Source organism: Lissotriton vulgaris, chromosome 3_2 (assembly GCF_964263255.1).
Source record: "Lissotriton vulgaris chromosome 3_2, aLisVul1.2, whole genome shotgun sequence".
Lineage (NCBI taxonomy): Eukaryota > Metazoa > Chordata > Amphibia > Caudata > Salamandridae > Lissotriton > Lissotriton vulgaris.
In genome coordinates this window covers 288,672,640-288,695,552 of record NC_141690.1, presented here as the reverse complement: position 1 = coordinate 288,695,552, position 22,913 = coordinate 288,672,640, and positions in this window count along the sequence as shown.

Sequence of the window (22,913 nt, the reverse complement as noted above, 5' to 3'; positions counted from 1 at the left end):
TCTGCTTCACCCTGCTTCTGACCCATTTGTCTGCCTTCTTTCCCAATTCTTGGGGAGACGTCAGATCAGAGTCTACCAGGTGCTGAGCTACAGCTGATTCTGACAGTTATTAAAGGTCTGCGCTGTCAGAAACCACGAGTTCACAGGAATCGATGCTGGTCCCAACGCCCCCACGCCTCAGACACCATCCGAGAGAACCTCAAGGTGACGCCCGAAACAGGGGGGGGGGGGAGAGGAAGTGGATAAAAAAGAGAGACAGCCAAAGTCCAGTGGCGAAGTCACTTCTTTACTCTGTATGTTGGTAGCCTTCTATCGGTACCTGCAGGGGAACACAATGCATAAACACACTATACACTACTAACATGTAATACTGCTCTATGTAATCAATTGGATATACAAGTTACCATTTGGACATTGACTTTTGCCTCTCTCTGGAATATCATTGAGTTGTCTCTAGGCAGATGAAGTGCTAAGAATTCAGAAGAAAAACGTTATTATCTATTACCCTTATGAGTAATTGGATGTTGAATTTTAATTCTTGTAATTATTCGATTTACCTGCAACTGCCTTAGAACTAACAGATAATTTTCTACTGAACCTTCCAAAATTAACTTGAGTAAGTGCAGACTGAGTTAGCTCACTCGTGTCCTAACTATGAGTAAACTAAGTAACTAATGCGGAATGAAAGCCTTTGTAATTCAGGCACAATATGGCATGAAAATTAGTTGCTGTTAATTTCACAGGAAAATACGTGGAGAGTCAAAATAACTAAAGTTGGTTCGACCTTACTTCTGAAGTTTTCGTTTTCACTCGAACGCTGGAATCCCACGTTGCGCATGCGATAAATACTCAGGTAGTTTGAAACTCTTCTGCGCACGAAACAATTCCGGGCACAGAAAAACTGACAGGATTTGCTATGCGGAATAAGAAGACGCTACTTCTCTCCGGATGAGTTCAGTTGAAGTGCGCAGTTTTTTCTCATTGCGCGCACCTTGTCCCCCTGGACCGCAGCGTGCGGCGAAACACTAGACTGCCAACCTGACCCACAAAGGTGTCTTACTGTTCCGCCATCTTCTCCTCTGAACCTTTGAAGTTGCGACAAGCAATGTTTTAACATTAAGGTGGAGACCCTATGCCTACGCTTCCTACAAGGATATTTCGACATTTCTTTCAGATTTGTCTTTTTCTTGGTTTTATCATTCACCAGACATGTTACAGCTGCTGAAGTCCTGACAGTACTTCACTCCAAAATGGGTTCCCCCAATTTAGGCTTAGATGGATACGCTCTGTGGAAGTTCTTGATTAATCTTGGAGCGTGTACATTAGAAGAGGGTTCCCATGATCTCTCCTCTGGGCCAAACCCCTTCCAGTCCACCAAGTAAAACAACCTGTTTCTTGAGATCTTTGAGTCTAGAATCAGACTGATTTCAAATTCTTCTCCTGACTCTACTCTAACTGGTGTAGGAGTCTCTTTGAGTCTGGCATTGACTGGGTTTCGTTTTAAAAGAGAGACATGAAAGGCTGGATGAATCTTTAATGAGTTGGGAAGCTGTAGCTTAACCACAGCTGGGTTTATGAGTTTGATAATCTTAAATGGGCCTATAAATCTTGGTTGGAATTTCCTATTCCCTCTCAATTTCTGATGTTTTGTGGACAGCCAAACCCGATCACCTATTTCAAACTTGGTACTCAGTCTCCTCTTTTTATCTGCTTGTCTTTTGTACGATTGTTTAGCCTTTTGTAGGTTTCCCTGAGCCTTTACATATGAGTTCTTTAACTCAGTCATTACATCTACAACAGCGGGCACAGTGAGATCTAGTTTACCTATCAATAAACTAGGGTGTCTACCGGTGTTCAGATAAAAAGGAGAATACCCTGTGGAATTGTGTATTGCATTGTTGTAGGTGAACTCAGCTGTCCACAGTAATTCTGACCAGTTTCCCTCCTGCACTAGCAAATTGAACCTTAAATACTGTTCCAATTCTTGGTTCAACCTCTCAGTTTGACCGTCTGTCTCAGGGTGGTAACTGGTTGAACACCACGTGTCGATTCCCAAGTTGTGCATGAATTGTTTCCAGAATTTAGATATAAATTGGGCCCCCCTATCAGAGATGATGACTTGAGGAACCCCATGAGCTCGTACCACATGTTGGTTGAAAATCTGCACTAATTGAGGCGCTCTGGGTACTGTCTTCAATGGAATGAAGTGTCCCATCTTGGTGAATGAATCTACCAGTACTACAATGACCGTGTAACCGTGACTGGGTGAGAGATCAACAATTAGATCTGATGACACTGGATGCCAGGGATGTGGTGCATTGGGCAGAGGCTGTAAAATCCCTCGCGGAGCTTGTCTGCTGGGTTTACCTTTTATGCATAATTCACAAGTTGCAACATACTGCCCCACGTGAGCCGCCATGTCAGGCCACCAAAAAAATCTTTTGATCAAGTCTAAGGTTTTCTTAGTGCCCTTATGACCAGCCAGTCGATTGTCATGACAACTCTTCATGGCCTTCTCTTGCATCTCTTTAGTGGGAAGATACAGTTTCCCTTCATGATATGGAAGCCCATTAGTAATTGCCTTTTTGTTGTCTGTTCCAACCCAACTCTTCAGATCTTCACCTGAATAATTCTTTCTTATTTCCTCAGTTATTTCTTCTAGCTGCACTATTCCTATAAGTTTGTGCAGAGGAATGATAGGCTCTTTTGGAGGCGTCTGCACATCATCTGGTGGGTTCATCCTGGATAGAGCATCAGCTTTTCCGTTGTTAACACCTGGCTTGTACGTGATCACAAAGTTAAACTCTGAAAAATACAAGGACCATCTCAATTGCCGTGGAGTGAGTGTTTTTGCTGACTTTAAAAACTGTATGTTGCGATGATCTGTGAACACTGTTACGCAATGTTTCGCTCCTAATAAATAGTGTCTCCAATCTTGAAATGCTTCCTTCAAAGCTAACAATTCCTTGTCGGCTATAGAGTAGTTTGTTTCTGGTTCTGATAGTTTCCTCGACCAGTAAGCCACGGGATGAAGTTGACCTGTTTGTTTATCTCTCTGCGATAAAATTCCTTCGGTAGCGAAGTCCAATGCATCCGTCTCCACATAGAAAGCCAACTCAGGATCTGGATGCATTAGGATCGGCGCAGTAATGAGAGCCTTTTTTAGGAATTGAAATGCCTCCTCTGCTTCTTGAGACCGATCAAACTTTTTCTCCTTCTTCAAAAGTTGCGTAATTGGGGAGACCTTAGCAGAAAAATTTGGTATAAATCTTCTGTAGAAATTGGCGAACCCAATGAAGCTTTGTATCTCTTTAACGTTTCTTGGGGAGGACCAATCCTGTATGACTTGAACCTTTGATGGGTCCATGGCAACACCATCTGCCGACAGAATAAACCCAAGAAATTCCACTTGACTCATGTGGAATGAACACTTTTCAAGTTTCACATTCAAATGATGACAGCGGACCCCACCGAACTCAAGAACTACCGCCCCATCTCGCTCCTCCCGTTTCCAGCCAAAGTCATCGAGAAGACCGTCAACAAGCAGATGGCCGCCTTCCTCGAGACGAACGGATCCCTCGACCCCTCACAGTCCGGCTTCCGAGCCAATCACAGCACCGAGACCGCCCTCATCGCCGCCACCGATGACATCCGAGCCCTGATGGACAATGGAGAAACAGCGGCCCTCATCCTCCTAGACCTCTCCGCGGCATTCGACACGGTCTGCCACCGCACCCTAGTACACCGCCTCAGCAACATCGGAATCCAGGACAAGGCGCTGGAATGGATCATCTCCTTCCTCGACGGAAGAACACAGAGAGTCCGCCTACCACCATACAAATCAGAAGCCTCCGAAGTCATCTGCGGCGTCCCTCAAGGATCATCTCTGAGCCCCACCCTCTTCAACGTCTACATGAGCCCCCTCGCGGCCATCGTACGCAAACACAACCTCAGCATAATCTCCTACGCCGACGACACCCAGCTGATCCTCTCCCTGACCAACGACCCCGCCTCCGCCAGAGCCAACCTGCACGAAGGGATGAAAGAGGTAGCCGAGTGGATGACGACCAGCCGCCTGAAACTGAACTCGGACAAGACGGAGGTCCTCATCCTGGGCTCCTCTCCCTCCGCCTGGGACGACTCCTGGTGGCCTCCCGCCCTGGGCACCGCACCTAAACCGACAGACCATGCACGCAACCTGGGCTTCATCCTGGACTCCTCCCTCTCCATGACCAGGCAAGTCAACAACGTCTCCTCGGCGTGCTTCAACATCCTACGCATGCTACGGAAGATCTTCCGGTGGATCCCCACCGAGACCAGGAAGACCGTCACCCAGGCCCTCGTCACCAGCCGACTGGACTACGGCAACGCCCTCTACGCCGGTACCACCGCCAAGCTCCAGAAGAGACTCCAGCGGATCCAGAACGCCTCAGCCAGACTCATTCTCGACATCCCACGAACCAGCCACATCACCGGACACCTGAGAGACCTTCACTGGCTCCCCGTCAACAAAAGAATCACCTTCCGCCTCCTCACCCACGCACACAAAGCCCTACACGACCAAGGCCCGAGCTACCTCAACAGCCGGATCAACTTCTACGCTCCCAAACGCCACCTCCGATCAGCCAACCACGCCCTCGCCGCCGTCCCCCGCATCCGAAGAGCGACTACAGGAGGAAGGTCCTTCTCCTACCTGGCCGCCAAGACCTGGAACTCCCTCCCGACCGACCTGCGCCTGGCCCAAGACCACCTCTCCTTCAGGAAGAAGCTGAAGACCTGGCTGTTCGAGCAGTAGCCCCCTCCCCCCCCCCCCCAGCGCCTTGAGACCCTACGGGTATGTAGCGCGCTCTATAAGTGTCACTGATTGATTGATTGATTGATTGATTTTCAAGCAGTTTTTTCAGGATTGCTCTGACGTACTTCACGTGATCCTCCATACAATCTGAAAATATCAATATGTCATCAATGTAGACAACAGCCACACGGTCCAAAAACTCACACAGGACATCATTGACCAAGTGCTGAAATGCTGCTGGCGCATTACTTAGTCCGTAAGGCATCACTTGGTATTCGAACAACCCATATTTCATCCTGAAAGCTGTCTTCCATTCATTATCATCAGCAACTCTAACCAAGTGATAGGCCCCTCTCAAATCAATCTTAGTGTAGATCTTGGCCCCTTTTACTTGATCTAAAAGTTGGGATATCAGGGGCAGTGGATACCGATTTTTCACTGTTACTTGATTCAAGGCTCGGTAGTCTATACAGGTGTGACGAGTGCCATCCTTTTTTGTTCGAAAAAACAAGGGTGATGATACTGGTGACTGTGATGGTCTGATAAAACCGATTTTCAGATATTCATCTAGGTATTCCTTAAGATAGATATTTTCAGTTTCAGTCAGAGCGTAGATGCGACTGCACGGCAAGATGGCTCCAGGCTCCAGTTCGATTTTGCAGTCATAATCGCGATGTGGGGGTAGTTTCTCAGCATTTCTCTTCTCAAAGACGCTCGGGGATCTCCGGGGTTTCCAAAACGCATATTGTGTTAGTGAGCTGAGCTAAACCGGAAGCAGGAGTTCCTTCACACTTTTGGCAGACTAGTGAAAAACAGTTCTGAAGACAATGTGCAGAACACATCTTCACTCTTCTTCTCTCCCAATCGATAGTGGGGTTGTGTTCCGACAACCATGGCAGTCCCAAAATTAGCTGAAATTGCGGGGCATCAATGAGATTAAATCATATAAATTCACGATGAACTCCTAGACCAACCAGTTCCAGAGTTTCTGTCTCTTCGGTGATAGGACCCGACGTGAGGTTTGAGACATCAACCGCCTTGACAGGCTCACTATGTTTCTTTTTACGGGCCTTGATTCCTATTTCTTGAGCGTATCTTAAATCGCAAAAAATTTCCCGTGGCGCCTGAGTCAATCATTACTGACACTCCATCAACCTCTTTATTTCCAAATTTTGCGGTGAATGAAACAGTTAAATTAGGAGCTGCTGATTGTAACGTAGTAACTAGCTGTTGATGTTCTGGAGTGGGCAACCCCCTTTACTGATGGGATTTGTTTTTTAACCCCAACTTAATTTTTTTTTTTAGGGCACTCCTTCACAAAGTGTTTTGAACTTCCACAATACATACACAAGTTTTGTGCACGTCGTCTCTCCTTTTCTTCTTTAGTGAGAGGACCTTTGATAGAACCAATCTGCATTGGTTCTTCTCCTGAATTCACGTCAGACTTGCTACTCTCAGACTTGATGCGATCAAAGCATGGGACAAAAGATTTAAACTCTATTTTCTTCTCAGATTGTCTCTCAAAAAGCCGATGGTCAATCTGTAAAACTGGATCTATTAATTCAGAGATTTCCTGAGGTCTCTTGGGTATCTGAGCCAGGGCGTCCTTCAATTCATCCTTGAGCCCCCGATAGAAAATGGGCGATCTTTTAGATTCCGGCCAATCGGTCTCCACGATTAGTTTATTGAACTGAGAAATGTAAGCAACGAGATCGCGATTTCCTTGCTTAAGATCCAGCAATTCATTTTCTGTTGCTTGATTAGCCGTTCGTCTGTCAAATATTCGCAAAAACACCTTCTTAAAAAGGTCAAAATCGAACAGAGCTGGATCATTGCGAGAAATTAAGGGCATTGACCAGGCAGCGGCATCGCCACTCAAGTAGGGCAGCATGAATGAAACTTTAACTTGATCCTCCTTAAAAACTACTGACCTGCAAAGAAAATGTAAGGAGCACTGTGTTAGGAATATCTGGGCCTTGTGTGGGTCCCCGCTATACCTCTCTGGATTAGCTAAAGGAACAATTGGTGATACTGAATGGATCACCTGAGTTGGCAATGGAGTCGTACCCGCAAGGAGCTCCTCCATTTTTTGTTTTATCAAACTTGTTTCTCGCGGAGACCTTTTAATTTCCTCTCTCAAACTTTTGTTTTCCTCAACTGATTGTAATAATTGGCTTTGCAACCCGTCTAACACTTCCGCTAAGACTTTTAAATCCAAACCCTCTGCCATCTCGACTCAGGTGAACAGATGGCACTTCAATCTGTCAGAAATCACGAGTTCACAGGAGTCGATGCTGGTCCCAACGCCCCCACACCTCAGACCCCACCCGAGAGAACCTCAAGGTGACGCCCGAAACAGAGGGGGAAAGGGGAAGTGGATAAAAAAGAGAGAAAGCCAAAGTTTAGTGGCAAAGTCACTTCTTCACTCTGTATGTTGGTAGTCTTCTATCTGTACCTGCAGGGGAACACAATGCATAAACACACTATACACTACTAACATGTACTACTGCTCTATGTAATCAATTGATTATACACGTTACCATTTGGACATTGAATTTTGCCTCTCTCTGGAATATCATTGAGTTGTCTCAAGGCACATAAAGTGCTGAGAATTCAGAAGAAAAACATTATCTATTACCCTTATGAGTAATTGGATGTTGAATTTTAATTCTTGTAATTACACGATTTACTTGTTAATGCCTTAGAACTAACAGATAATTTTCTACTGAACCTTCCGAAATTAACTTGAGTAAGTGCAGACTCAGTTAGCTCACTTGTATCCTAACTATGAGTAAACTAAGTAACTAATGCGGAATGAAAGCCTTCGTAATTCAGGCACAATATGGCATGAAAATTAGTTGCTCTTAATTTCACAGGAAAATACGTGGAGAGTCAAACACTAAAGTTGGTTCAACCTTACTTCTGAAGTTTTCGTTTTCACTCGAACCTGGAGAACGCTGGAAACCCACGTTGCGCATGCGATAAATACTCAGGTAGTTCGAAACTCTTCTGCGCATGAAAATATTCCGGGCACAGAAAAACTGACAGGATTTGCTATGCGGAATAAGAAGACGCTAGTTCTCTCTGGATGAGTTCAGTTGAAGTGCGCAGTTTTTTCTCATTGCGCGCACCTTGTCCACCTGGACCGTAGCGTGCGACAAAACACTAAACTGCCAACCTGACCCACGAAGGTGTCTTACTGTTCCACCATCTTCTCCTCTGAACCGTTCAAGTTGCGACAAGCAATGTTTTAACATTAAGGTGGAGACCCTATGCCTACGCCTCCAACAAGGATATTTCGACATTTCTTTCAGATTTGTCTTTTTCTTGGTTTTACCATTCACCAGACATATTACAGCTGCTGAAGTCCTGACATGTGCCCTCATAATCAAGTTGTATAATCCTGTATAATCACACACTTTACTGCCCAGTAACCAGCCCTCCAGAGCCTTATTAGTACAATCTACAAAGTCAACCCAGTCCTGAGTCTGTGTCTTTTGGGTATCTCTGAACTGTATTCTATAAAGTGTCCGGAGTGATCCAAGCCTGGATCAAGGATAAGAAGAATCTGAAAGCAGAGGGGACAGAGTCTGGGTCACTAGCCAGTGACCAGGAAGGCGATGAGCGGATACCCGGATGCCCACCAATGTCAGGTGCTTGCAGGTGAAGAAGGTGAAGCTTGACTCTTCAGCCACAACGACCAGGAGACGTTGACGATGACCAGGTTCTGGATTCAAGCTGTCCCACGAAGGATGTTGAGTGCTGTGGTGTCGGTTCCAGGATTGAACCCAACAAGCATTGGCAGAGCAGAGATTGGCTTCGGTGCAGACCAGCAAGATCTGAAGGACTCACCACCCAGTGGGGAGTTAGGGCACGTCTGGAGCAACCAGGGAAGTCCAAAGGAAAGAAGAGTTACCTTCGTGGGTACCCACCAGTCAATGGACCAGGTATCGCGAAGGGGCCACAAGAGGAAATGTTAGAAGCGGGCTCTGTCGGGGTTGTCAGCAGCTCCAAGGATAATACACCACTAACCTTAGGTACGGCCAGCAGGAACGATGCCGTGGAGAGTAGTTCCCAACGTCCCTTAAACACTACTCTCCCCACAATGCTATTAACACACTATGGGTAGAGAAGTATCCCAAGGGAAAAAGGGAATGGGATAAAATAACAAAAGGTATCCTGTTCCGTCACAGGAGTTGGCAACTGTCTTTGCGCACCCTCTGGGATCCCTGTATGTGCAAGAAAGTAAGACCAGAATGAGTAGTACCACAATCACACCCTACACATATAAACGGAGTAAACCGATGCCTTTTGACTTACAGGAAACAAAACCCGGATGCACCTCCCAGAGGACTCTGCTGGGTGGTACAGGGGAAACACACACACCAATACAGCTAGTACACGCCTATGTATGGAATTCAATCCGTTATTGGAGATGACACTCCCTACTCAGTTAGATAAAGAAGCTGGAGGGCGCCTAGAGACGAGAGCGCCTTTATGCGCAGTCTCCGACTCTCTAGTGACACCCGAATACTTGTGTGGTATGTTGGCTCCGATGGGGATGAAGCTGGATGGCGGTAGGCAGAAATGAGAGGAGAGCGTCTTTATGCGCAATCTCCGACTCTCACGAAGGACGCTCCAGGACTGTCTTGCATCCCCCAGGACTCGGACTCAAAAGGAGGTTGGCACATATCTGGGATGGTGTGAGTGCGTTGTGTCATGTGCCAGAAAATAACCAAAAATAAATATCACAGCATTCTCCCGTTCGGTTCCTGAACGGAGACGCGAGCACCCGCCTAACCCGGAGGTGTTCAGAGTGCAATGGAATCACGGCCGCGCTGTTGTGTAGCGCTCGCACTTGTACTCCGTGAGAGGTCTTTAGGATGAGACGTTTGCTCCCGTTCGGTTCTTGAACGGAGTCACGAGCACCCGCCTAACCCGGAGGTGCTTCAGAGTGCAATGGAATCACGGCCGCACTGTCACTTGTATTCCGTGAACGTTCTGTAGGAAGCGGCGTCTGTTTTTTTGAAAGAAAAAGAGTCAGGTTATTAACATTTATATCTATTGAGTAATCTAGACGCTGTTTAGATCAAAAATTCTACCAGATCATCATTATTCAAATTATTTATTTGTATTTCATCTTATGATTTTTTTCTTCTCTTCCTTTTTTTTGGTTCTTATTTCAGTTCTATCGTTTATACATATATTAACACTTTTTTGTTTTTTTTTAACACATTTTTTTACATATAATACATTTATACAGTAGAAAATGTTTAAAACATTCAACAATACGCAGAGATTATTCCTTTCAACGCGTTTCGGCCGTTCGCCTTCCTCAGGAATTCTGCATATTTCTTTTCTTAATCAATAGTAGCTATGATAGTAAAGAAACAGTATTTTAGTATTATACTCTTGTTGCAACAGATAAATTATTTTCAACGTCTAGACATTTACTTCCTTTTCAATTAACCATATCATGGATTTTATCCATCTTGCTTATTTCCTGGTTTTCCCTACTACCAATATTCGGCTCTACACGGTTCGGCGTTACTGTATCTGTACTTTTCTATAATTTTATTTACAAGATCTATACATCTATGTACATAATGTAAAGCATTTCGCGTGTCTTTTTGCATAGCTTACATGAAGTTTCTCTGTACACTTTTTACATTTAAACATCAGAACTCTGATTTACTTGCAGATTGTAGCTCATTTTTAATGGGTTGCTTTACTAGGGACAGGGGTCAGGGGGCTTAGTGAGTCTTCCTTGCTAGCTCATGGGTCTATATGAATTGATGAAGCGGCGTCTGTTACCGCAAGCAGGTAGCGGAACGCCCGTAACTGCAAACAGGTCCGTAACAAGGCTCAGCAGGCAATTTGTCAAGCCCCGAGGCTATAGGAGGCGTGGTTTAAATAGGAGTTTGCTTCTTCCTGTTTTCTGGCAGTATGTCCCTTGGCATTGTGGGACATGTAGTTCCCTACCCATTTGTGACATTCGCAACCGTGAAAGGTGAGGGATGCCTGCACTGTATGTACCTAAAATCGTGACAGTCTCACTGAACACTTGTGGAGTGTAGGCCCACTATCTTCGGTGCAGATGGTGCTTGGGGCTTGGACTACAATTAGCCCAAGTCATAACTTCTGGAAATCTCGGCAAGTCGATGCACTTGCAATTGTGGACGGTGTCCAGGAGTTCCTGTTCCACGTCACTCGTGAGGGATGCGGGTTTCAGCTTTGCTGGGATCTTGTGTCGGTCTCTGAGAAGTCTGGAAGTCCATGTGCTGAGTCGCAAATACTTCGGAGTCCGGCGGGAGCATCAGAAACGCAGACCGGCAAGATGCTTCTTTGGTGCCTGTTTGAACAGGGGAGTCACTCCTTGACCCCAAGGGAGATTCTTCCGTCTTCTAGGCATGTAGAATGTCAAAGTTCCAGGATATATGTTGCAGAGTTTCGTCCAGGTGTAATCTGAAGTCCTAAAGACTGGGGTCCCATACTTAAACTAAGGCAGGGGGTTGGACATACTCTGGAGACCCACCTATGGGAGGGTCAGGAAAGAGGAGTGGTTACACCCATTTCCTTTGTCCAGTTTCGCGCCAGAGCTGAGTGCCCCTGCAACCGGTTTGAACTGGGGTATGCACAGGGACACCAAGTGTGCCCCAGCACGGTCTGCAAAGCATTCTCTTAATGCACCCACCAAGCCCCAATACACTAAAGCCCGTCGGGGAGGTGGTTATGCCTCCCTGTGACAGGAAACCTATTGTCTAGGCCTCCCCTGCCGGAGTTTCGTCTAGCAGCAGGCGATCAGACCGTCGTCTGTGGCTGCAGCATCCATTTTGTGATGCTAGGGTTGTTTTAAACTATTACCGGTTAGGTATGTGTGTATATGTCTCTCCCTCTAGAAGGGTAGGATTACAAAGTGTTTGACACAAAACACAACAGTATATGGTCTAGCTAAATCATGGAAAGGGGCAACCACTCGGTCCCCCCGAACGTATGGAAGGGTGCCCTGATCCCCCCGGGAAACCATTTTGGGCGGGAGGCGTGGCTCGGCTGGAATGCCCAAAGTGGCGTAGCCGGGGCGCGCCCTTTCCCGCCCAGGAGGGGTTGTCCTAGACACCCGCACGGAAGACCGCGCCCAGTGGGCGTACCTGAGGAGGATCCCCGCCCTCCCGCAGACGGATAAATAGAGCGGGAATCCGAGGAAGCGTCCTCTTGTTCCTGTGCTCTGAAGGCTGCACCATTCGTCGCTCGTGAGCCCTCGACGGAACAAGCGGCAATTTTGAGAACTTGTAATCTTGTTTTTCTCTTTCAGTTATCAAGAGTTCGAAGGATCTGGGACCTCGTTGATCAACCTGAGCGGAGTAATCGAAGCTATGGCCGGCAAAAAAACGGGAAAGAGCTCCGAGCTGGAGAAGGTACTACGCACCTTGTCGAACCGAATGGCGATCATGGACCGAAAACTCGGTAAAGTTGACTCGATCGGTCGAGGTTTGGCCGAAGTGAAAAAGCAGTTGGCGGCCCAGAACAATGCCTCAGGCCGCCCTAAGAAGGTAATAGGCCCGGCCTTGCCGGGAGTGGTCCCTGAGGGTAGGGAGAAGCGTATTAAGAGGAGGGAGGTTTCCGGGGAGGATCCGGTTCCTGAGGTACCCCCATCCGCCCCCATCACGCCAGCAGACATCCCGGTACCGGTTCAAAATATAGGCTTGCCAATTCCTGTGGTAATCACCCCGGTTAATGATGATCAAATGCCCCCGGAACTGGCCATTCAGTTAGCGGCAGTGTTACCCTGGCTCAAGAAGAAAGCGGGGGGGCAGTGGCCACGGGGGACCCGGCCGAGGAGGCAAGATTAATAATCGAGCAGTTACGGAAGTCGAGAGAAGCCGGGACGGCGAATGTTCCTTTTGTTCCCCCACAGGTGGCTCCAGGAGTACCAGCGGTTAGCCGGGAAAAGGCAGCAGACACGACGGTTGAACCCGGTAAGCAACCATTGCCAATGGCAGGGGAAGGTTCATTACCTTCAAGGCGTGAAAGGGTGGCCCAGCATATCCCAGCGGCCACAAAGGAAATGATATGGGGGGAGAAATATGTGAATATGTTTTCATTGTTGACTGACCATCGTTCGATGGAATATGCAAAATCCCAGAAAGATCTATGGCACCCCAGTGTATGGCGGGCCAAGATGGCGGAATTTAGGGTCGATGAGACCGTAGCGAACTAGGTGAAGGCCTTTTCAATATTTACGGCAGTCATGGGTGAGCGAAAGCCAGAAGTGATGACCGAGTTGTCTTGTTACCAAAATAGGATTATGGATTTTTACACCATGTATGGGGGGGACGAGTGGAAAGGATATGACATGAAATTCCGAAAAGCGAAAGAGTTTGATGCAACTTTGACCTGGGACTGCCTCGACTCGGTGTCATGGCACAAGCAGCTCTTGCCTGGTGCGGCGGGTACGTCCTCGCCGGGCGGGAGCGGGCCGGGGTCAGTTCGCCAAAAGCCTGCGTTGCCCTTTCGAGCAGGCTCCGGTGGGGAATTTCAGCCCAAGACCGGCGGAAATGGCGGCAAGCGGGGGGTTTGTTGGGGCTTCAATAGAGGCAACTGTAACAGGCCCCAGGGAACATGTAGGTTCAGGCATGCGTGTGCGAGCTGTGGGAACTCCTCACACCCGGAGAGTAGCTGTAGATCAAAGAACAGCGGAACGGGAGGAAAAGGGGAGTCTAAGCAAGAGTGAGGTGATGCTAGGGAACCGCTGGCCTACACCTGTCGACATCATGGCTCTGACTCCTTGGTTGAACAAATACCCTGATCATGTATCTGCCGGGGTTTTGAGGAATGGATTCCTATATGGCTTCAACATTCCGGTGGGGGATTTTCGGGGGGACTCCTTTTGTAAAAATCAGTTATCTGTTCAACATAACCCAAGCGTAGCAGCAAAGAAAATTTCCAAAGAAGTCAGCTTGGGGCGGGTAGCGGGGCCTTTTCAATGCCCGCCGGTGGCGGATTTTGTGTGTTCACCGCTAGGAGTGGTTCCAAAGAAAGACCCGGGGGAGTTTAGACTCATTCACAACTTGTCTGCCCCAAGGGGATCCTCGGTGAACGAAGCCATTAACCCGGATATTTGTTCGGTTCGGTACACATCGTTCGACGATGTCGTTGCCATGTTAAATCATCTGGGCCCCGGAGCACTGATGGCGAAATCGGACATCGAATCGGCATTCAGGTTGCTCCCGGTACACCCGCGGGACCAGCGCATGCTAGGTTTTGCGTTTCAGGGGAGTTATTACATGGATAAATGCATGCCTATGGGTTGCTCCATTTCTTATGCCTATTTTGAAATGTTCAGCTGTTTTTTAGAGTGGGCGTTCACTGAGGCCACGGGGCATAGGCACGTTATGCACTATCTGGATGACTTCCTGTTCTTGGGAGCGGCCGGCGATACGGAATGTGCACAGGCGCTGCAGGACTTCTGCATCCTCATGCGGGAATTCGGAGTCCCATTGGCACCAGGTAAGACGGTCGGACTATCTACTTCACTGGAGTTTCTGGGAATTGAGCTCGATTCTGTGGAAGGATGTTTCCGTTTACCAATGGAAAAGGTGGCCAAGTTTAGGGCTTCCTTGACGCAAAACCTGGGCAAGGAGAAAGTGACCCTGCACCAGTTACAGCAAACAGTGGGTCAGCTTAACTTTGCCTTAAGGGTGATACCAATGGCTCGCCCCTTCTCACGCTCTATTGCACAAGCTATGGTTGGCCTCAAGGAGGGACACCACCGTACGAGACTGTCGGCAGAGGTTCGCCAGGATATGCGCATTTGGTTGGCATTTCTGGCAGACTTCAACGGTCGAGTTGTGTGGAACAAACCACCAGCATCATCGGATGAACTAGGTTTGTGGACCGATTCAGCTGGGAGCGTGGGATTTGGCGCCATCTTTGGTAACCGATGGTCGGCGCAAGTATGGCCGACGTGGTGGCACTCCAGCGGTCTAACAGGGAACATTGGGTTCTTGGAGCTATTTCCCATTTGGGTTGCTCTGATGGCATGGCCAGACGACTTTAGGGACCGATCAGTTGTGTTTTGGTCCGACAATATGACTGTGGTTGAGTGCATTAATCAGCAGGCAGCCCGCTGCAAGTGGATCTTGAGATTGTTAAAAGAAATTGTTTTACGTTGCATGAAATTGAATGTACAATTCAGGGCTAAACATGTGCCAGGTGTACTGAATAATGCAGCGGATGCACTCTCTCGTTCACACATGCAGGCTTTCAGGGGCTATCTACCCACAGCGGACCTAGTGGCGGCACCGTTCCCCGAAGCGCTATGGCTAATCGGTGCCCCGGATTACAAGACCTCGTGGCAGCCAGCCTAGCTCCCAGGACAAGGAAGGCTTACGAAGGAGCGTTTCGTTCCTACTGCACATTTTTGGGTCCGACAGGGAGACAGAGCTGGGGTCAAGAGGAATCCTTCCTGGGGTTCCTGGTAGCACTGCACAGAGAAGGCCGATCAGCGGCAACAGCCAATAGACATAGGGCGGCCATTTCGTTCATGGCACAGCTGCACGGCATAAGTGACCCGACGAGTTCCTTTTTGGTTAGGAAGGCACTCCGTGGCTGGCAACGCCTCGAGGGTCGCAAGCAAGTTACAAGGCGCCCGATTGACTTAGACAGATTGTCTCTGCTTTTAGCAAAGCTGGATGAGACGTGCTCCTCTCCTTTCGAAGCAGTTCTGTTCCGGGCAGCCTTCGCCTTGGCATTCCATGGAGCTATGCGGGTAGGCGAACTAGTGGCGAGGAACAAGAAGGATATGGAGGGAGGCTTGTGCAGGGATCACGTACAAATACAGGGTGATTCGATGGTGATCTCGATAGCCTGGTCCAAAACAGACCAGGAAGCTATGGGAGATAGTGTTGTCGTGCAGCGCGCACGAGGGTCCCCCACTTGTCCGATAAAGTGTGTAGAGGAATACTTGGCACAGAGGACGGCGACATGGGGGGGGAGCCTGCTTAGGCACAATGATGGCACCCCACTGACGAGATTTCAGTTTCAGAGGGTGCTAGCACTGACAATCGCTGCTGCGGGCATGGACCCGTGCGATTTTGGGACCCACTCATTTAGGATAGGGGCTGCTACTGAGGCTACAGCCCGGGGGCAGAGCGCGGAGGAAGTAAAACAGCTGGGCTGTTGGTCCTCGAATTGCTTCAAAAGGTATGTGCGATTGCACATGTTGTAGAAGTCAATTGACATGCACTCACGCTTCTTGTCTTTTGCTTTAATTGCAGTTTCGCAAGCCTGTCACGCGGGGCGGAATTGGGAGTCAACCCAACACCAGGAGACCAGCGGTCGAGGATCACCGTCTGGAGAGAGAGTGGTATGGGTCGTGGGCCACTCATATGTGAGGCGCGCCGGAGACGTATTCAAGGCAGGTGACTCGATCCACGCATCTGGGGAATACGGGTACAGAGTGACCTTTCATGGGAAGGGCGGCCTCTGTTTTGACCAATTGCAATCGTTTTTGGAGGGTCTTTTAGGGCGGCAAAGGTCACCGCCATCTGTAGTCATAGTACACCTGGGGGGCAATGAATTAGTGAAGTTGGGAAGACGAGTGTTATTGGAACACATCCTGTCGGCAGTTAGCTGGTTGGCTAAGAAACTCCCGGGGTGCACGATTGCCTGGTCACACATGATCCCCAGGAAGATTTGGCGGGGGGGTCTCTCAGTGTCAGCGTTGAACCACTCAGTGAAGAGGGTCAACAATCAAATTGGGAAATTGTTTCGCTCTGCGCAGTTGCATAGCATTCCTCACAGATGTATTCGGGGTGATCACATGTATCTGAATGATGGGGTTCACCTGTCCAGGGAGGGGAATGATTTACTCATAAGAGACTTCATAGCATGGTTAAGGGGTTTGAGGAAGTATTACCTTTAGGAGGAGTGGGGGGTCCGGATAGTCGGTCAACTATCCGGCCTGTGGCGGTAAGGTCATGATCGGTGAGCAGTAATTTCAAGGTCCCTAGAGGGGGGCGCCACCCAGAATGGATGGGAGCGCCCGGGGGAGGCGGCCATTGGCCCCTTCCACGGGGAGGCGGCACCCACTAAGGATGGGTCGCCTAGGGGGAGACGGCCATAGGCCCCTCCCAGGGGGGAGACGGCTAGATGCCCCTCCTACGAATTTCCCGGGGGCCGGATATCCGCTCGGGCAGAAGAGAGTGTGGGGATGGGGGGGGAGGGGGGGGGGGGGGGAGTCCACGCTGTCCTTCCTACAGATACCTCACACGGGAACTCGGACGACCTTTAAGATGGCGTCAAGTGGAAAGGGGGGCCCCCGCGACAAGGGAAGTTACAGTTGGCAATGAGGGTTAAGTCCTCTGCGCTTGCGCCACTCACACCGTGAGGGCGGGATTTTGGTAGTAGGGATCTGACACCGGTTAAGACCTTGCCGTTGGCCCTTAATGCTAGGATGTTCAATTTTAATTTAGAATGTATACATTTTCAGGATGCTAGACTCAGCTAGATACAGTGAGCCGCTGTTTATTAATGTGACAAAAGAGAAAGATAAAGCCTCACTTCCGGTCCTATTGTAGAAATATGGATAATCTGGGGACACCCTTACATAAAAACAAAAAGACAGACAAAGTCTCTAAAGTCAAATGATTAAAGGCAACCAGTACATTGTATAATATGGAGATGAAGAAAACAGTCTTCCCGACTACTACACTCACTAAAGGTGAATAGGAACTCCAGAAGAATGCTACATACAAAACCACCACCTATGGAATCACCAGACTCGCTTTAGAACTAGACACAGTACAGAAACTATGACACAAGATTGCTGACTATGCACTATATCTATTCATTAAAGGAAATGAGTTGCTGACACAGTAGCCCAGGATATTGTCCTTGACACTCTGCACGCTACAATGGTGAGAATGGTACTGTCCAGAACAAGTTCAGATTCTGTCAAATACAGCGCTGAAGGGAAAAAATGATGTCACACACTTCCTGCAACTCAACTGCTTTTTCTAAAATTACTAAAAGATATAGCTATAATCTCGTTACAGATGACATATTTTACATTGTTCTAATCCTGGCAACTAACTTACATTTTTACTGCAGTGCACTGAAGATAAGTCCTAAAAAGGTAGCCAATTTCCTCAAGACTGATGTACTGCCGTTAACAACCGGTTTCAATAGAAGATGTTTAAGACAGTATTTAAGGCGGCCACTGAGTGACATTTGCGTCATATCTCCAAAATACACCACATCAAGCTATGATCCAAATTAAATAAACAATCACTATATCAAAGGGAAAATATTCTGTTTTTCGTGTCCAGATGAAGTAGCATTTTTTGTATTATTTCTTTCACAAACTACGTGTTAATGCCTGCTGCTATACTGTTGTAAAGGTGTCACGCGCTTGCTGTGCTCTCTCAGTGACCTACTACAATCGCTCAGACTCGAGGGAAACCGCGCGTTTCTGCAGGTAGGCCGTTAATCATGGTTACCGTCCCTCTGCACTGATGGGTGTATTGATCTGCTCTCCCGGTCAGACATTTAATGCGATCACTGATTCCATTAATCCCGTTATATGCGGGGCTCGGCTCTCGCCTTGCTTTAACATTGCTTTTAAAAAAAATTAAAATACATTCCCGCATTCTCCAATGAGCACTAAAAGAGAAAAAAAAACTTTCCTGTCACCAATATGAGTAAGAGGCTATTTGAGGAGATATATAAAGCCTGTACTGCTTTTAAAAGAATAAGTGTGTGCGGCCATTCAGTATAAACGTGAATGACCTAAAAATGTGCTGTTCTAATCACTTGATATAAAAATGTTGCTACTCGTGCTAGTACCCTTTCTATGTCGCTGCCACTTTCACAGCAACATGATTTCACAATTCGGCTGCAGTCTATCGCAAGTATTTGTTTAACACGTGTTCCCCGGTCACTCTGTGAAGAGGGAAATCCACAATCTGAACCGGTGATGAACCGAAAAAGGGGCCCACTTCTCCGCAAAGGATTATGGATACATATGAAACGTTGTGAGCTTCTTTCGGAGAAGCCCTTTTCCCACTGCAGTTAGTTTCCTGGCACCCTTTCAGCTGAAGGGAAGTGGGTACGTAGTACAAGCACAGTTTCCATTCGACTGTCAATCAAGCTTCATTGCTATTTTTTTGTGTTCGTTTTTTTCAATCTTATTTTCATTCATCCTCTTCAGTGGAGAGAAGGCTGTGGTAAATTATCCGAAAACAAGGTGTTTTAAACTAAAAAAAGTACCAAGAACAGTATAAAAACAATATGGATCAAAGTTCCGTTTTTGAGGCTACAAGTTAGGCCCAGCATCGGCTCCTCATGTTCTTGGCGAGCGACTCCAAACTACTAAATATATTACCAAGTCTCTCTTTGAATGTCATTCGTTTCTCAACTACTCCAAGCACTGAAGAACCACAAACCACCAATGTTATGCTCTCGACAAAACATTCTTACTCCGCGTTTGTCACCACTTCTTGCATGAACCTCCCGCCTGATTAAAACACATTTTTACCTATTAAGCGCACCCTCCCACATGAAGCACAAACACCAAAGAAGCCTCACTGCTAAGGGATCTTACGCTCACAGCTATTGGGGTGCTTGCTGCGGAGCAAAGACTGCTGGATTGCACGGCTCTTGCTCGAGGTCTAACATGTCACCCCCTCTAAGCTGTGTGAAAAGAGCGCGTAGTGTCAAAACAGATTTGCAGGCCTTTGGTGGAGATTATAGGAAGGGGCACACCTCAGTCAGCGTTTTAAAAAGGATACGAACATTAATGGCACGTACTGTATTCACGGAGGTCCGGCTGAGGGTGCAGCCTGGCTCCGGTCCATGTAAAAAAAAAAATGGCCGCCACAAGCTTTTGAAATTTTTCGGAATCGGGGCGTGGTTTTGTGGTTCTGAGTGACAGACAACGTCACTGTCTAAAGAACACAAAAAATCACGCCCCCAAATCCGAAAAAGACGGAGCTTCTTTGGAGGGACGGCTCTCTCCTCCAATGGCTGGCCTCCGTTTAGGAAGCCAGGCAATGGAGGGAGAGCCAAAAAGAGGGAGGGATAAAGCAGCCCTCTTACTAACAATAAATCTCGGACTTCCGGTCTGCGACCGGATATTACCAAGACCTAAAAATGCAAGAAGGACAGAGTCGGAAAATGCTAATTATTCAAAGTATATTAAAATTATATTTAGAGAGAGTGACTCACATGAGAGAAGGAGATAGGAAGAGACGAATGCCTAAGGGTGCTAAGTGCCTAAAGAGTGGAGGCTGTAGCACCAAGGTGATCACGATTAATAGAGCGTGGTTGAGTCATGCCGGGGTAGCTGGGCAGGGTCTCAAGTGAGAATACCGGTGGAATGCGAAAAACCCACTTATCGAACCCGTAGGTGGCGAATCTATTTCTGGTCGGGCGCGGGAATGGAATATGTCATGGTCTGAGTCCTGACAAGGAAAAAGGAGGTGCGGACTAGGAGAAAAGAAGTGCATATATTTTCACCACAAGCTCGTTTGTCAAAAGGCACTTCACATGCTGTGAATATCAATTAGGAACCACGAGGGTGTGGTCCAGGAGCCAGAAGGCTTGCGAAGGCAGTAGACGCGTGGTATTAGAAGGTATAATGTGAAGCAGAGGCATAACACAGGCCCCCGCAGCCCATGCGGTGCGGGGGGCCCCTAGCTCCAAGGGGCCCCCTCGGCACTGAACTCTGGCCGGGAGAGCTCCTGAATGAGCCCAGAGGGGCCCCCCTAAGTACCGTGCAGGGGGAGGCCCCCTCACTTTTCGTTACGCCAGTGATGGGAAGGAGGGGAGTCAAGCCCCTGTGTAATTAGTGATTCCCACACCGCTAAGTCAGTGTTTCCCACACCGCAAATTTGGTGTTATAAAATTCCAACTAAGTGAAAATTGAGAACAATCAGTTAAACATTAGAACAAATGGAGGGCGTGGCCTGGCTGAGCACCAAGATGGTGGCCTGACGAGCAGCAACGCTAGCGAAGCGGTCCAGAGACAAGAGAGCGCATCGCACTCACTCCCAGTTAGCAGTGCGGTGGTGCTGAACTTTGCAGGCATGCGGGGAGAGCGCCGGGGCAGCTGCTGCCTGCACAATTATGGCTGCGGGAGATCGGCAACATCAGGATTGAGGTGGTGAGTCCAGCGTGTGGCATTGGGGCCCCTACCCTTCTCTGGCCATCGTTTCAGACTGCACTTTTGACCGAGGAGGGCACAGCGCATGGGGCACGGCAGAGATCGGCTGCCAGCATTCTCCACTGGTGACTATTCACATTGTGCTGCATCCCGGAAATCAGGCATTCCCTGGCTGCATGAACATAGTGAATGGAGGTGGTATACATACAATGAAAGTGGGGCCATGCTGCTGAAAGAAAGAGCAGACACAGCAAAGTGATCAGCAGGCTTGCAGCCCATAACTAAAGATTCTGAGAGGTGGAGTGGTGGAGTTAGAGATTGCCCCTCTTCTGCGCATCGCAGCTCCTGCAACTAACTGAATGGGGGAAAATGTATATACTCGTACCAACAACTGCTCAGTATGGATTGTGATGATCCTAAACAACGCCAGATCACTTTTGAGGATTCCAGGACCCAGAGGAAGGAGGGCAGCGACACATGATGACCCCCTTATTCGCGCCGATTCTCCTGGAGCGGGTGGTATGATGCTGGAGGTAACCACGGCTAAGTTGGCTGAACTACGCATTGGCTCTAAAGCCATTGATGCGTAGTTCGACGAGCTGGTGGTTCAAATGGATGTAATGCATGGCCGCCTGGAGCAGCACGAAGTCTCCCTAGAAAATGCTGAGAAGCGCATTTCTGACACCGAAGACTTGCAGGCCACCATGATCAAACGCTTAGACTTAGACCCCTTGTCTAAGAGACCTAGGTTTGGATTTATACGGGGGGCAGTGGACTTGGAATTTCCTATCAGCTGCGAAAGAGCCCATCCATACATAGGCTTGGCCGGCTATCCCAATCTCATTCAAGCGTGCAAGGAGCCCCGAGTGCGAGACGGTATCAAGAGCCGCACTTAAATCAAGTAATATCAGAGCGGCAGTATGTCCATCATCAACTTTGCGATGGAGCAATTCTGTGGAGAAAAGGAGGGCGGTCTCAATGGAGTGCTTCGCCCTAAAACCCGATTGGGAGGAATGAAAAAGATGGTTATCCTGGTACACAGTCAAAATATCGAGTTGGAAATATCGACCTACCATAATATCGAGTCTGAAATATCGAAGGTGCATAATATCGAAGGCAAGAATATCGTAGGACAGAATATCGACCCAAGGTAAGTAATATCGAAATACTTAATATCGATGTAAGTAATATCGAAGTAAGTAATATCGATAGCATATATATCGATGTTACTAATTTCGATGACACTAATATCGATATTTGTATTATTGTATAGTTTTTTATTATGTATGTATTATATGTTTAAATTAAGTATTTAAAATAATTACTATTATATGTGTATAAATTTTATATAATAATAAATAATTTTATAAGTAAATTTTATGTTTTTGTACCGGAGCGGGTTGTGGGTTTATAGGGGTATAGGGTGGGAAGTAATTTAATTATGGTAAATTGATTAGTAATTAGTAGGATTTATTAATAAATTATAATTAATTGGTAATTATGTGAAAATAATAGGAAAATAATTTTAATTAATTTATTAATTGATATATATGTTCTGTAGCGGGTTGTGGGTTTATAGGGGAATAGGGTGGGAAGTAATTTAATTATGGTAAGTTGATTAATAATTAGTAGGATTAATTAATTAATTATAATTAATTGCTAATTAATATTGATTAATTGGGAAAAAATTAATTGATTAATTGATATATGTTTTCTGTAGCGGGATGTGGGTTTATAGGGGAATGGGGTGGGGAGTAAGTTAATAATAATTAATTAATTAATATATGTTTTTAGAAATTTATATTTAATTTATTGGGAAATAATTAATATTAATTAGTTAATTAATTATTATTATTTTGTACATATGTAACATTATTAATTAATTGGTAATTAAATAATATTAATTAGTTACATTAATTAGAGTAATTTATTGATATATAATTTTTAATTACTGTT